Below are 12,735 nucleotides of genomic sequence, written 5' to 3'. Positions count from 1 at the left end.
TCTGCCATCTTTACTCATGCTGATTTCAGTAGGGTTATACCAGAGTTGTAAAGAATAATAATTAATTTGGACACCAGCAGATAGGAGCCATAATCAAAAAGAAAAGAAAAAAGAAAATGGCTTCACAACCAAAAATAAACACAAATGGTGAAGAAATCTAGGCAAAATAACCCAGTGCTCTTCCTGAATTACCCACCAGACACTGCTGAGCTGCAATGCTTAACACAGTCAGATTCTATAATGAGGAGAAGTTTATCTTGAGGACTAAACTTTGAAGGAAAAGAGATTTAAAACATATTAGGGCAAGTATGACCATTCTTTCAAAGGAACAATTATTTAAGAATGAAAGTGTTTCAGATACTCCATTCTTTCCTGTCTACAGCCAAATCTATGCATTTAATACTCAGGATGTGAAGGGTTTCCAGAGACCTTTTACAAAAGTGGGAATTGTAATATCCTGGTTTTTAGGCCCTGAGCCTAAATTTTATAATGTAACCAGTTATTCCAGGTACCTTAGATTCTGGGTGCCTAAATTTAAACAACTTAAAAATTAGGCTCTTTTCAAGTATCTCCTGTTGGGCACCCAAAATTACCAGTCAGTTCTGAAAATCTTAGCCTAAATGTTCGATTTCCAGTTTCTATATAGAAATCACAGACATTGATATGGAGGAAAAAATGTGGCCATTAGTTAAAATAGGGGAAAACTGTGGAGAAATCTCTTATGAGTGGTGGTCCTAGATTTCGAAGAGAGCTGCCATCGCCTCCTCTGTGTGTTTCTGTTTAAGTAACTCACGGCAATGTGCTGTTCCAATGACATATCACTACCTCTTAAAAAATTTAAAGCAGTTCTGACGTTCTGAGACAATGTAGAGGGAAGATTCCATTCACAACTCCTGATGAGACATCCATCCTCAGTTTGATCGTTGAAACCAATGGATCCTGAGTGCCATCGGGCCTCATGGTGATATTGCTATGTCACCTTGTGAAAGCCAAAGTGTGCACGAGGGATAAACTCCTGCCCTCACTGAAGTCAAGGCAAAATTCCCATTGTCTTGAGTGGGGCCAGGATTTCACCCTTGAAAACTCTAAGCTTCAGCCTAACATCCTGATTGCAACAAAATTCCCCTTAGCTGCATATTAGTAAAAGAACAATCTTACAGGAGCAGTCTCTTATAGAGCAGTTCAGATGGGAAAAAGAAAGAGAACTGCTACCAGTAACAGGTCAGCATGTATGAATGTATGGTTCTGTGTCCTAAAAAAAATATTAGAGATACAGAACTAACTAGTAAAACATTTACACTCGGGCCCCTGGGCTTAGGGAAAAATGTGTGTGGGTTGTTTTGTTGTTGTTTTTTTTTGTTGCTATTCACACAACAGACATAATATGAAGGACGGCATGGGCACAGTGTGGTCCAGATAACTATGTTCATTGAATATACAGACCACACAAGGCTGTCTGGTTGGGTTCTGGCAGCTTCTAATGCATAGCACACAGTGAGTGTCGCTAGAGGGTTCACATATTTTTAAAGGGATATTACACTATTATGTACTACATACTTCTGCCCCTTTGATGTAAAGGATGTTACAGTTACAAATATATTTCTGTCAAAACTACTATCAGTAAATGGACACCGTGCTAAAAATTCAGTCTGAGAGGTAGTTTACGACTTCTCTCTGGATAACACAGGCATCACAACGGTTTCTGGGACAGTTTCTGCTCTATCTGGTGCAGCTGTGTCAGCAACACCTTCCCGTTCTGTCATCTTAGGGTCATCTGTCGTAGAAACAAATGTGAGGCTCGGTGGTACTAGAACAAGGAGTTTAAATTCTCTCCACACTGGCACTGCTCTATTAATTTCCTTAATTCAGCCACTATTGAGAAATGGTTTCATTTCCCCTTCAATTCTAACTGTAAGTGCAGAAACGTTCTGCAATCCCCAGTGGCTTTGGGGATGGGGGATTTTATAGAATTTTCGCAATCAGCAAATATTGTGCCTGTGGGTTTAATAGCAGTTGTCCTGCTGTGCAGCGGGTTACATGTTTGAGCCCCTGTTACACTCAGTAAAACGCCACCTTTTTCTCCTCAGTTTATATCATTGGCTATCATACAGTGCTCCAGTCTCCCTAGTCCTCTATGGATCCATCAAACAAGTCCCTTTCCTACCAACGACCTGTCACTTTTAGCCTTTGTTTCCCCCTAAATAAGTAGTTTACTCTCAGTGGCTGCAGCTTTCTTTTTAGTTTCCCTTCCTTGAGGCCTCTGCAGTCACACTCTGTCACTGCAGTCCTGGATGAGGACCCCATCCTGATCACCAGTTGTCTTTTGCTCTTCACACAACATACATAATAAGAAGGAACCACATGAGCACGGGGGCGGGAGGGGGGCAAATACCGACATTGATTGAATATACATACCATGCAAGGCCGAGCTATGTGCACCCTACTGCTGTGGTTGAGTTCTGGCAGCTTCTAAAATATAGACTACAGTGAGGACCATTGGAGGGCTCACAAACTATTTAAAGAGATACTACCCTACTCCTGTACACTACAATTACATATACACGACTTGGGCGATCTGAACCAAACCTGTTGGCCAGGGCTATGAACTTCTTGTTCACTCCCCTCCTTTTTACTGTTTCTTCTAATCCTCTTCCTTAGCACAAGGGGCTAGTGGGGCTGCCCTGTCTAGGGCAGGAGGGACAGATAGATTCTGCTTCCTGCTGCCTGCCTCTGGAGCATGAGTGTTGCCTCAAGCATCCATTTAAAAAAAAGCCTTTGCGTGATAGCACTGGAGGAGCTCTCGGGTCTTCAAAGGGGGGATTTGATAGCTGCTTTCAACTACCTGAGAGGGGGTTCCAAAGAGGATGGCTCTAGACTGTTCTCAGTGGTAGCAGATGACAGAACAAGGAGTAATGGTCTCAAGTTTCAGTGGGGGAGGTTTAGGTTGGATATTAGGAAAAACTTTTTCACTAGGAGGGTGGTGAAACACTGGAATGCGTTGCCTAGGGAGGTGGTGGAATCTCCTTCCTTAGAAGTTTTTAAGGTCAGGCTTGACAAAGCTCTGGCTGGGATGATTTAGTTGGGGATTGGTCCTGCTTTGAGCAGGGGGTTGGACTAGATGACCTCCTGAGGTCCCTTCCAACCCTGATATTCTATGATTCTATGAAAGCCATCTCTGGGGCAAAAACAGGCAACTTCTGCTGCTCAAGTCTCCTCCAGAACCTGCCCCTCTCAGGGCCCCAAACCCCCTTTGCTCCTCCTCAAAGGCCTGCCTAAAGCCACCTTGCTGTTGTTCAAATCCCTCCTTGAACTCTTCTCATCCATCATGCCCACAAAATATCAGTGGTCAGGCAGATGGTGTGATATGACCAGCCCTTCCACACTGACCAGTTGGTTTCCTTTTGCTCCCTGTGTCTTTTGCCTTACACTTATACTGTGAACTTCTTGGCTGGTAGCAAAAGAATAACAAAAGAGGGTCGTTGATGTTAAGTGATTTCCGGTTGAAATGAAATAGCTCTAAATAAAGGACTGGCTCCCAACCAGGAGAACTGGTTTATTGGGGAGAGGTTTCCTTGGCAACAGAGTCATTCGGCAAGGGACAGCAGTCACCTTTTGAGGCTGAACAGAGAGTCACCTGACAGAGAGGACTGGGACATTATAAAAATGTCAGAAGCTGTTCTTTTTTATTTCTTTTCTTGGGTCATTTTTCTCCAGCTCAAGAGAAGGGAGGAGTAACCCAGCATGTCAGAGCCGGGTGAGGCAGGGGATACTGCCTATCTTCCTGAACACAGATGGTCTCCCAAGAACTCCCTAGGAAAGGGTGAGCTGCATTTAGGATGTTTGGTATGTTCTATATGGTCTTACTCTCTTGTGCTTTATCTGTTACATAAAAGAGCAGTGGTGTTAGAATCTGTTCTGTGCCTGTGTGTGTTATAGGCTTTACACTTCCCTCGTGCTTCCTGAGTTAAACTGTACTCCAGAAGGCTCACAGAGGGTGTGTTGAAGCTATGGGGAAGTGTGAACGATCAGCACTGAGCCTCGGATCAGCTAGACAAGGGGTTGCAACACTTAAGGATAGTGTACTAGGCAGAGGGTCTGTGCCCCAAGACTGTGCCTAGGGACCCCAAACACCGGGACCGTGTGAGTCCCATGTCAGGCTCTGGGGGCTAAAAACATGTGGGGGACCCAGCAGCTGGGTTCCCTCAGCAGTGGCCGAGACGGGCTCTTGACTGGGACCTGCAACAAGGTAACACAAGATAGCTGTGATCCAAAGCATGGAGGTATTGGTAAGCAAACATGGAGTCATCAAATCCTGTTAACTAGGGCCAAGATGTTCAAAAACAGGAGCCTGAAGTGAGGTCCCTCCAATAAGAGATCTGAGTTTCAAAAATGCTGAGCTCCCATTGACCTCAGCTGCTGACCTCAGAGACTAGACCAGGGACCAGAGTCTTCATACCTCAACTGCCAGGTCCTTTTTAACTTTTAGGACATGAGATTTAAGATTTCCGTTAACCCTTCCCTAGTGTATCATTTCTCCCCCTTCCATTTTCTCTCTGTTCTTTTCCATCCTTTTTGTCTTCTCTATCAGCAGTTTCAGACTTGGTCAATTTTGGAATTGGCTCAGTTCCATTATATGATTGCTGTAATCAGTTTGGAAGGCTAAAGCAGCCTGAGAATCCCTGCACTGGCGTGAGAGAGAACTGGTGGGAAGAAACTAGTGCAAATGTCAGCTGAAACTGGAGGAGTGAAGTGAAACCCAAAGGTTGAGTGACTGGTTTATGACCAAGTTGTCCGTGTATCCTGCCTGCAGCACTCTGGAGAAGCAAGTATCGTAGAAGTTCCTGTTCTTTTCTGTCATTTTCTTAGAGTTGGTAAATCATTAGAAAATAGGGTTCTATAGAATCATAGAAATGTGGGGCTAGAAGGGACCTCAAAATTATCAAATCCAGCCCTCTGTGCTAAAATAAACCTAGACCATCCCTGACAGGTGTTTGGACAACCGGTTCTTAAAACCTCCAATGTTGGGGATTCCACCACCTCCTTTCAAACCCTATGCCAGAGCTTAACTATCCTTGTCGTTAAAATGTTTCCCCTCATATCTAACCTAAATCTCCCTTGCTGCAGATTAAGCCTATAATTTCTTGTTTTACCTTTAATAGACAGGGAGACCAACTGATCACTGTAATCTTTATAACAGCCCTTAACATATTTGAAAGCTGTCATCAGGTCCCCTCTCAATCTTCGTTTCTCAAATATGCCCATTTTTTTAGGTCAGGTTTTGTAAATCTTTTATCATTTTTGTAGCTCCCCTATGGCCTCTCTCAATTTTTTCCTCATCTTTCTTAAAGTGTGGCGCCCAGAACTGGTCACAGTACTCCAGCTGAGGCCCCACCAGTGTTGTGCAGAGTGGGACAGTTACATCCCATGTCTTACACATGACACCCCTATTAATGCACCCCAGAATGACACGAGCCTTTTTTGCTCATTGTTGAGTCATATTCAGTTTGTGACCCGCTATAACCCCAAGTCTTTTCCAGCTGTATTATCACTGCGCCAGTTACGTCCCATTTTGCAGCTGTACATTTGACTTTTCCTTCCTGAGTGAAGGATTTTGCATGTGTCTTTATTGCATTTCACCTTGCGGGATTCAGACCAATTTTCCAATTTGTCAAAGTCCTTCTGAATTTAAACCTGTTCGCCAAAGTGCTTGCAACCCCTCCCGGCTGGTGTCATCCACAAATTGTATAAGTATACTCTCCACTCCATTATCCAAGTCATTAGTGAAAATACTGAATAATACCAGACCCAGGACAGACTCCTGTAGGACCTCACTAAATACGCCCTCCCAGTTCGACAAATAATCATTGATATCTTTAAGTGTGGTCTTTCAACCCGTTGAGCACACACCCTATAGTAATTTTATCTAGACTGCATTTCCCTAATTTGCTTATGAGAATGTCATGTGCCAAAAACCTTACTAAAAACAAGATATATCACATCTACTGCTTTCACCTATCCACTAGGGGAGTAACCTGAAGGAAATTGGTTTGGCATGATTTAGCATTGTTTGGCATGATGACAAATCTATCCTGGCTGTGTTTTATAAACCTATTATCCTCTAGGTGCTTACAGATTGATTGCTTAATAATTTGTTCCAATTCCCTGGGACCTCTTTGTTTCCCCTTTCAAAGATAGGTACTATGTTTCTTTCTTCAGTCCTCTGGGACCTCACCCATCCTACAGGAATTTTAGAAAGATATTTTCTAGACAGTTCTTCAGCTAGGTCCTTAAGTACACTATGATGGATTACATCAGGCCCTGCTGATTTGAATACATCTAACTTATCTAAATATTCTTTAACTTGTTCTTTCCTTATTTTGGCTTGTTTCTTGCCCCTTGTCAATATTAATTGTGTTGAGTATCTGGTTACTATTAACCTCTTTAATGAAGACTCAAGCAAAATAGTTATTAAACACCTCAGCCTTCTTGATGTCCTCAGTTATTAACTCTCCTTCCCCACTAAGCAGAGGACCTACACTCAGAGTGGTCCCTAGGATATGGTGAATTGGGGCCGTTGCCTAGGGCCCTGTGCTTTGGGGGCCCCCGCGCTAATCATGAGGAGACATGCGGGGAGGTGAGGCGGAGGCGAGCAAGTGGGGTGAGGAGGTGAATGGGGAGATGAGCGGCTAATGTAAATAAAGAACCTCTTTTTGTTGCCTTTTTTGTCCCTTGCTAACAGGACTTATTTTATGCCTTACACTTTCTGCTTTTGTCCCTACATGCTTGTGTTATTCTTTTGAACTCCTCCTTAGGAATTCATCCAGGTTTCCATTTTTTGCAGGATTCCTTTTTGATTTTCAGGTCATTATAGAGTTCCTGATGGAGCCATATTGGCCTCTTACTGTTCTTCCTATATTTCCTTTGCATCAGGATAGTTTGCAGTTGTGTGTTTTAGTATTGTCTCCTTGAGAAACTGACAGCTCTCCTGAATGTCTTTATCCCTTAGATTTTTCTTTCCATGGGACCATTCCTACCAGTTCTCTGCGTTTGTCAGTGTGCTTTTTTAAAAACAAACAAACAAACTCGTCGTCCTTATTCTGCTGCTGTCACTCCTTCCTTTCCTCAAAATCATGAAATTTGTCATTTCATGATCACTTTCACCCAAATTGCCTTCAACCTTCAGATTCACAACCAGTTGCTCCCTTGTGGTCAGAATCATCTCTAAAAAATGGCTGTCTCCGTGGTTACTTCCTCAACTTCCTGAAATAAAAAGTTGTTCCCCATACTCATGTTTTGCCATATTATTTTTCTACCAGATGTTTGGGTAGTTAAGGTCCCCCATTATTGCCAGATCTTGTGTTTTGGATGTTTCTATTGTTTGTTCTAGAAATGCCTCATCCACCTTCTCTTCCTGATTTGGTGGTTTATAGTAAACCCCTATCATGTTATCACCTCTATTTTTTCCCCTTTTACCTTCACCCAGAAACTTTCAACTGGTCTGCACCTCACCTCCTTCTGGACCTCAGAACAACTGTATATGTTCTTGCTGCATAATGCAACACCTCCTCCCTTTTTTCTTGTTTGTCCTTCCTGAACAGACCCCTCTATAGCAGTATTCCCATCATGAGACTTATCCTTCCACATCTATGACCCTATTGTACTTTTCCATGTTCATCCCCTCTGCTCCCAACATCTAGCCTCTGTTAAGGTTGCCTTTTTAATGCTTTTCCTGAATTTTTTTCTAAATACAAATCTAAACTAAATGTTTCAAGTTACTTTTTTCTGAAATGTTTTGGATTTTCCCCACTTTCTGTTTCACAAATTTTTCCAGTAGGAAAACAAAATAAAGTGGCAGGGGATGGGGGAAAGACCCGGGGCTACTTTTTCAAACCTTTTTGCTGTTTAACACAGTAAGAAAGTGTGATGAAGTAAGTTTCCCTCCGCTTTCTCACATTGTCTTACTGTTTTCTAACCTAAGCAGCCATTTGGTATGACTGTAAGAATTAAGGTTGTACAGCTGTTTATGAAGTTTTGGGTGTTAGCAATGTGTTGCAGAAAGAGGGCAGAAGTAAGTAAGAGCTGATACGTTTAATATTGGTGCAGGCAGCGAGCATATAGATGTGTGATTGTTGGCCTGTTGTTCTTAGCTTCTCAATGCTTGAGGAAAGTATTACAGTTGAACAGAGAGCTTCCTTAACTAATAAATGATTTGTTGTGTGTATATACATAATATATATAAAATTACCCTTTAAAAAAAATAGCAGCCAGCTAAACCTGTCATGGGTGAGTCATGGGTGGCCAGCCCTAGTAGTCAGAGCCAAAGTCTGCAGTCACGAGACAGGAGATGAGATGGCAGGGCCAGGACACTGAGACTGGGCTTCACAGGTCTCAGGTAAGCTATTGCCCAGAGGCTGCTAGGTGAAGGGTTGGAACATGGCTGCTCGTCTGAACCTTGCGGACTTGGGATCGGAGCTCATGACAAAATCTGCACATACAAACCCCTACAAAACAGAGAACTGATCAGCGAAGGGAGGCTTCATTGTACCATAAAATCCATACATCCCATCAAGGTCTCGCAGAGTCAGACCCTGTCCCTCCCTAAGGGACTCACTTCACCTCACACATACATGGATACCCAGTGAGACACAGAATTCCTCTCACTCACTCTGGAATCAGAGTAACAGCCGTGTTAGTCTGTATTCGCAAAAAGAAAAGGAGTACTTGTGGCACCTTAGAGACTAACCAATTTATTTGAGCATAAGCTTTCGTGAGCTACAGCTCACTTCATCAGATGCATATCGTGGAAACTGCAGCAGACTTTATATATACACAGAGAATATGAAACAATACCTCCTCCCACCCCACTGTCCTGCTGGTAATAGCTTATCTAAAGTGATCATCAGGTGGGCCATTTCCTATTGTTTCATATTCTCTGTGTATATATAAAGTCTGCTGCAGTTTCCACGATATGCATCTGATGAAGTGAGCTGTAGCTCACGAAAGCTTATGCTCAAATAAATTGGTTAGTCTCTAAGGTGCCACAAGTACTCCTTTTCTTTTCACTCTGGAATGCAACTGCTGAACCCCACCTCCGCAGCCCATATGTGGGGATACTCCTCAGTCTGTCTATGGAGGCTGGTAGGTTTTGGCCCATAAAGTTCAAAGATTAGTATAAAAAATTAAAAGAAGAATCAGATAGTTTAACATTTCTGTCTGAACCCAAGTCCAGGCAAAAATGAAATTAATTAAATAATATTCGATCAGTGTGGTTATCTTCGGTGTAAGATGTAGGGTGTTGATATTGCCGTGTTGTCAAGGGAAGGCGAATTAGCGGGGAGTGAGTAGGGGGCACATAATGATGGATGGTGTGTAGATATTCACGTACTCAGTATGGAATGGTGCAGGGGGGGGGTTCTGTCAATCTTAAGAGATTTGCTCTGGAATGACGAAGTTCAGTGACCCTTTAGGGTGGCTTCACTCTGCAGTTTCATACTCCACAATATGTTTTTTAAATGAAACTTTCCTTTGTAGGTTTAAAAGGGAAAAAAAATCAGAAAGACATTCAGTATTCTACTAATAAATTTTATCTTTAAAGTACTGATAGAAATTTGCAACCTTAATTCCAGTTGCTGAACTTTTTTTTTTTTTTTTTTTTTTTTTTTTGACTAGGAAAGGGGCAGGGCTAATAGTCTAATAGTGACTAATTTTAAAGACACTGGAAATGCAGAGACCATATATAGACTATGAGAGCACTCCCAGATTTCACCAGATTGCAGAGAACAGTATTCCTCCACTTTAGCATGAAAAAGTTCTAAAAAAAAAAATTCAAGCTAAACAAGCTCTCTTCAGCGCCTCAAGGTGAGTCCACAATGCATAATATTTTTATTGATCTGTCATATGGCTGTCAGCCAGGTTCTCTGAAGAAAGCCAGAGTTTTCTGTGCAGATAGAAAATGGACACACATGTAGAGAGCTCTCTGGTCCCGTGTAGAGACAGAGGGGTATATGTTCAAGATAATATTTGACTGTGATTTCTCTTGTGTGAAAACCTGAAGGGAGAATGTGTGTCATTTGCTCTAGTTTCTGAATCTCTTGTCAGGTCTCTTGTATTTGTGTGTGGGAAAGTGGCAGAAAGAGACACTATTGGGGAAGAAGTAATGGCCCCTTCTGTGTCTGCAAGTAGAGGGTAGAGCTGGGTGAAGTATTTCATCTGAAACCTTTTTTCACCTAAAAATGCAGATCAGTGTTGGCCAAATCATTTTGCAAATTGATTTTGACACATTTTTTTTGGTCGGGGGTAGGGGGTAGCAAACATTATTTATTTATTTTATTTTATTTATTTTGAAAAACTTGAAGTGGTTTGTTTAGGCATTTTGGAAACACAATATTTCAACTTTGCATTTTGAAATGTCTCGGTTTTGGAATTTCCTTTGATTTTTATTTAAAAGGTTAAAAATGAAATAAAAAAAAGAAGGGTTTTGTTGCATCCAAAACAATTTTGTTTTGATTTTACAGAACTGTCACTACACTGAAAAATCAGTTATTTGCACAGCTGTAGTGAAGGGGAGAGGGGATCTGAGAATCCCAGCTCCACAGGGGAAGGAGAAAGCAAAGCTTGCTCTGCAGCATCTTTCTATTTTTGCCCCCAGTCCCACTGATGCCCTTCCACAGAGTTCAAGCTCTCTTATATGGTGAGGGAAAACAGTCCTGGGGTGGGCAGCAGAAATAGACCCTCTTTGTGACATTCTTGTATCTCGATTAAAAAGCCTCCTTTTTTGAACCCTCCTGTCCCATTGAACTCCCTGTTCTTTACCTACATTAATATTACATTAAATCTGCGAATGCCAAACTTGCATGTGGTGTTTCAAGATCACAGCTACTTCACAGGCTGCTGACAGCATGTGCACATTAAAGTTACTCTAAGACCCTTAGCTTCTGAACTTGGCCCACAAAATGCTGCTCCATGTCACACCCTCTCTCAGCCGCGTTTTGCAAATGCTCATTGAATAACAACATGGGGTTTGAATATTTTCTGTTAATATTTTTAGTGGGTCAAGAAAATGTATGATAATAAAACTATCTTTGTGACTTTTTTCTTGCAAAATGTTTTCAGAAATAACACAAAAGAATAAAAGAAATATGGGAGAGATAGGACACCATAATCAGAAAGGAAAAACATACAGTAAAAATTATGAAACAGAATAAGAATTAGGTACCAGAAACAATAAGGAAGCCCAAATTACATCAGGAGAAGACTTTCATATCCATATCATATAGTAAAGCAAAGTGGTTAAATTCATCTGGTGGCTTATGGGACGTGGGGGATAGTTTTGTTCAAATGCTGAAAAGTGGAGCCAAATTGTTGAGAAATAACTAGGACTCAAATTGCCTGTTTATTGGTAAGATTCTTCATAAAACTAAATGAGCCTGCAGCATTGTTTAATCAAATAATTGTGTCTGGAGACTTGTTCTCTTACTAACATGCAGCTAAGGAGAATTTTGTTGCTCTCGGGAGATTAGGCACAAGCTTAGAGTGGTCTAGGGTGAAATTCTGGCCCCATTCAAGTCAATGGGAATCTTGCCTTTGACTTCAATGGATCAGAGTTCATCTGTGGTTCATACTCCCGGTCACAGGGTGGCACAGTAATATCACAAAGAAGTCCAGCTGCAATCTGGATCCAATGATTTCAAAGATTAAGTCAAGGGTAGTTATGTAAACATTTGCCACATTCAGACACTTTTCTGAATGGAACTCCCTCTTCCCCCACCCCACCCCTCTCCACTGAGCTGCTTTAATTATTTTAAGAGCCAGTGAGGCATCACTGGAACAGCAGCTTACAGTGAGTTACTTTCAGAGGAATGCATACAGGGGAAGTGGTGGCTCTTGTACACGTCTGGGATCACTCATCCAGAATTTTGCTGAAGTTCTTTTCCCATTTTAACGTATTGCCACTTTTTCTTTCCATACCAGTGTTTGTGCTTACTATGGAGAAACTGGAAATTACACAGTTTAGGATAAGGTTTTCAAGAGTGACTCATAATTCTGGGTGCACAGCATGAAACACTGAAAACTGGGGATTTTTCAAGTGCCGAACACTCACCCCCTGAAAATCAGGCCCCTTTAAGGTGTCTCAATTTAGGCACTCCAAGTCACTGGTCACTAATGAAAATCTTGTTCTCAGAGCCAAAAATACAGGATATTACAATTTCCACGTTGGTAAAAGGTCTCTAGAAACCCTTTACATCCTGACTATTATGTGCATAGATTCAACTGTAGACAGGGCACAATCAGGATCTAAAATATTTCCATTCTTAAATACATGACTGTTCTGCTGAGAGAATGGTCACATTTGCGCGAATGGTTTTTTTTAAGCTTCTTTTCTTTCAAAGCTTGATCCTCCCTAGAACAAATGTCTCCCCCAGTATAATCTGACTTTCTGTGACTAAGCATTTCAGCACAACAGTGTCTGTGGAAGGAGGTGGGAGTAACTCAGGAAAAGCACTGAGGTTTTGCTTAGATTTCTTACATTTGCTTAGACTCTGTGGTTCTGCTTAGATTTCTTCACCATTTGTCTTAATTTTCGGTTGTTAAACCATTTTCCTTTTTTTCCTTCTGTTCATTTTTTATGGCTCCTGTTTGCTGATAGCCAAATTAATGATTCTTTTGCAACTCTGCTGAAAACTCTATTGTAAATTCTATTTAAAAAATTGGCCTCCAGTTTTGCCCCCTAATCAA

General features: G+C 41.7%; 1 protein-coding gene across 1 annotated transcript in view; it reads left to right on the top strand.

Annotated features, from left to right (window-relative positions):
* The first annotated feature begins 9,777 nt into the window (after window positions 1–9,777).
* Window positions 9,778–12,735, top strand: part of LOC311521886 (NACHT, LRR and PYD domains-containing protein 12-like) — a 53,675-nt gene continuing 50,717 nt past the window's right edge. The window contains exon 1 of the mRNA XM_084630574.1: window positions 9,778–9,858. The gene's annotated coding sequence lies outside the window, so the exon portion shown is untranslated. The remainder of the gene's footprint in view (window positions 9,859–12,735) is intronic.

This window comes from Lepidochelys olivacea, assembly GCF_965140295.1.
Source record: "Lepidochelys olivacea isolate rLepOli2 genome assembly, chromosome: 6".
NCBI classification, from domain to species: Eukaryota; Metazoa; Chordata; order Testudines; family Cheloniidae; genus Lepidochelys; species Lepidochelys olivacea.
This window is presented reverse-complemented; position numbering and strand designations above follow the sequence as displayed.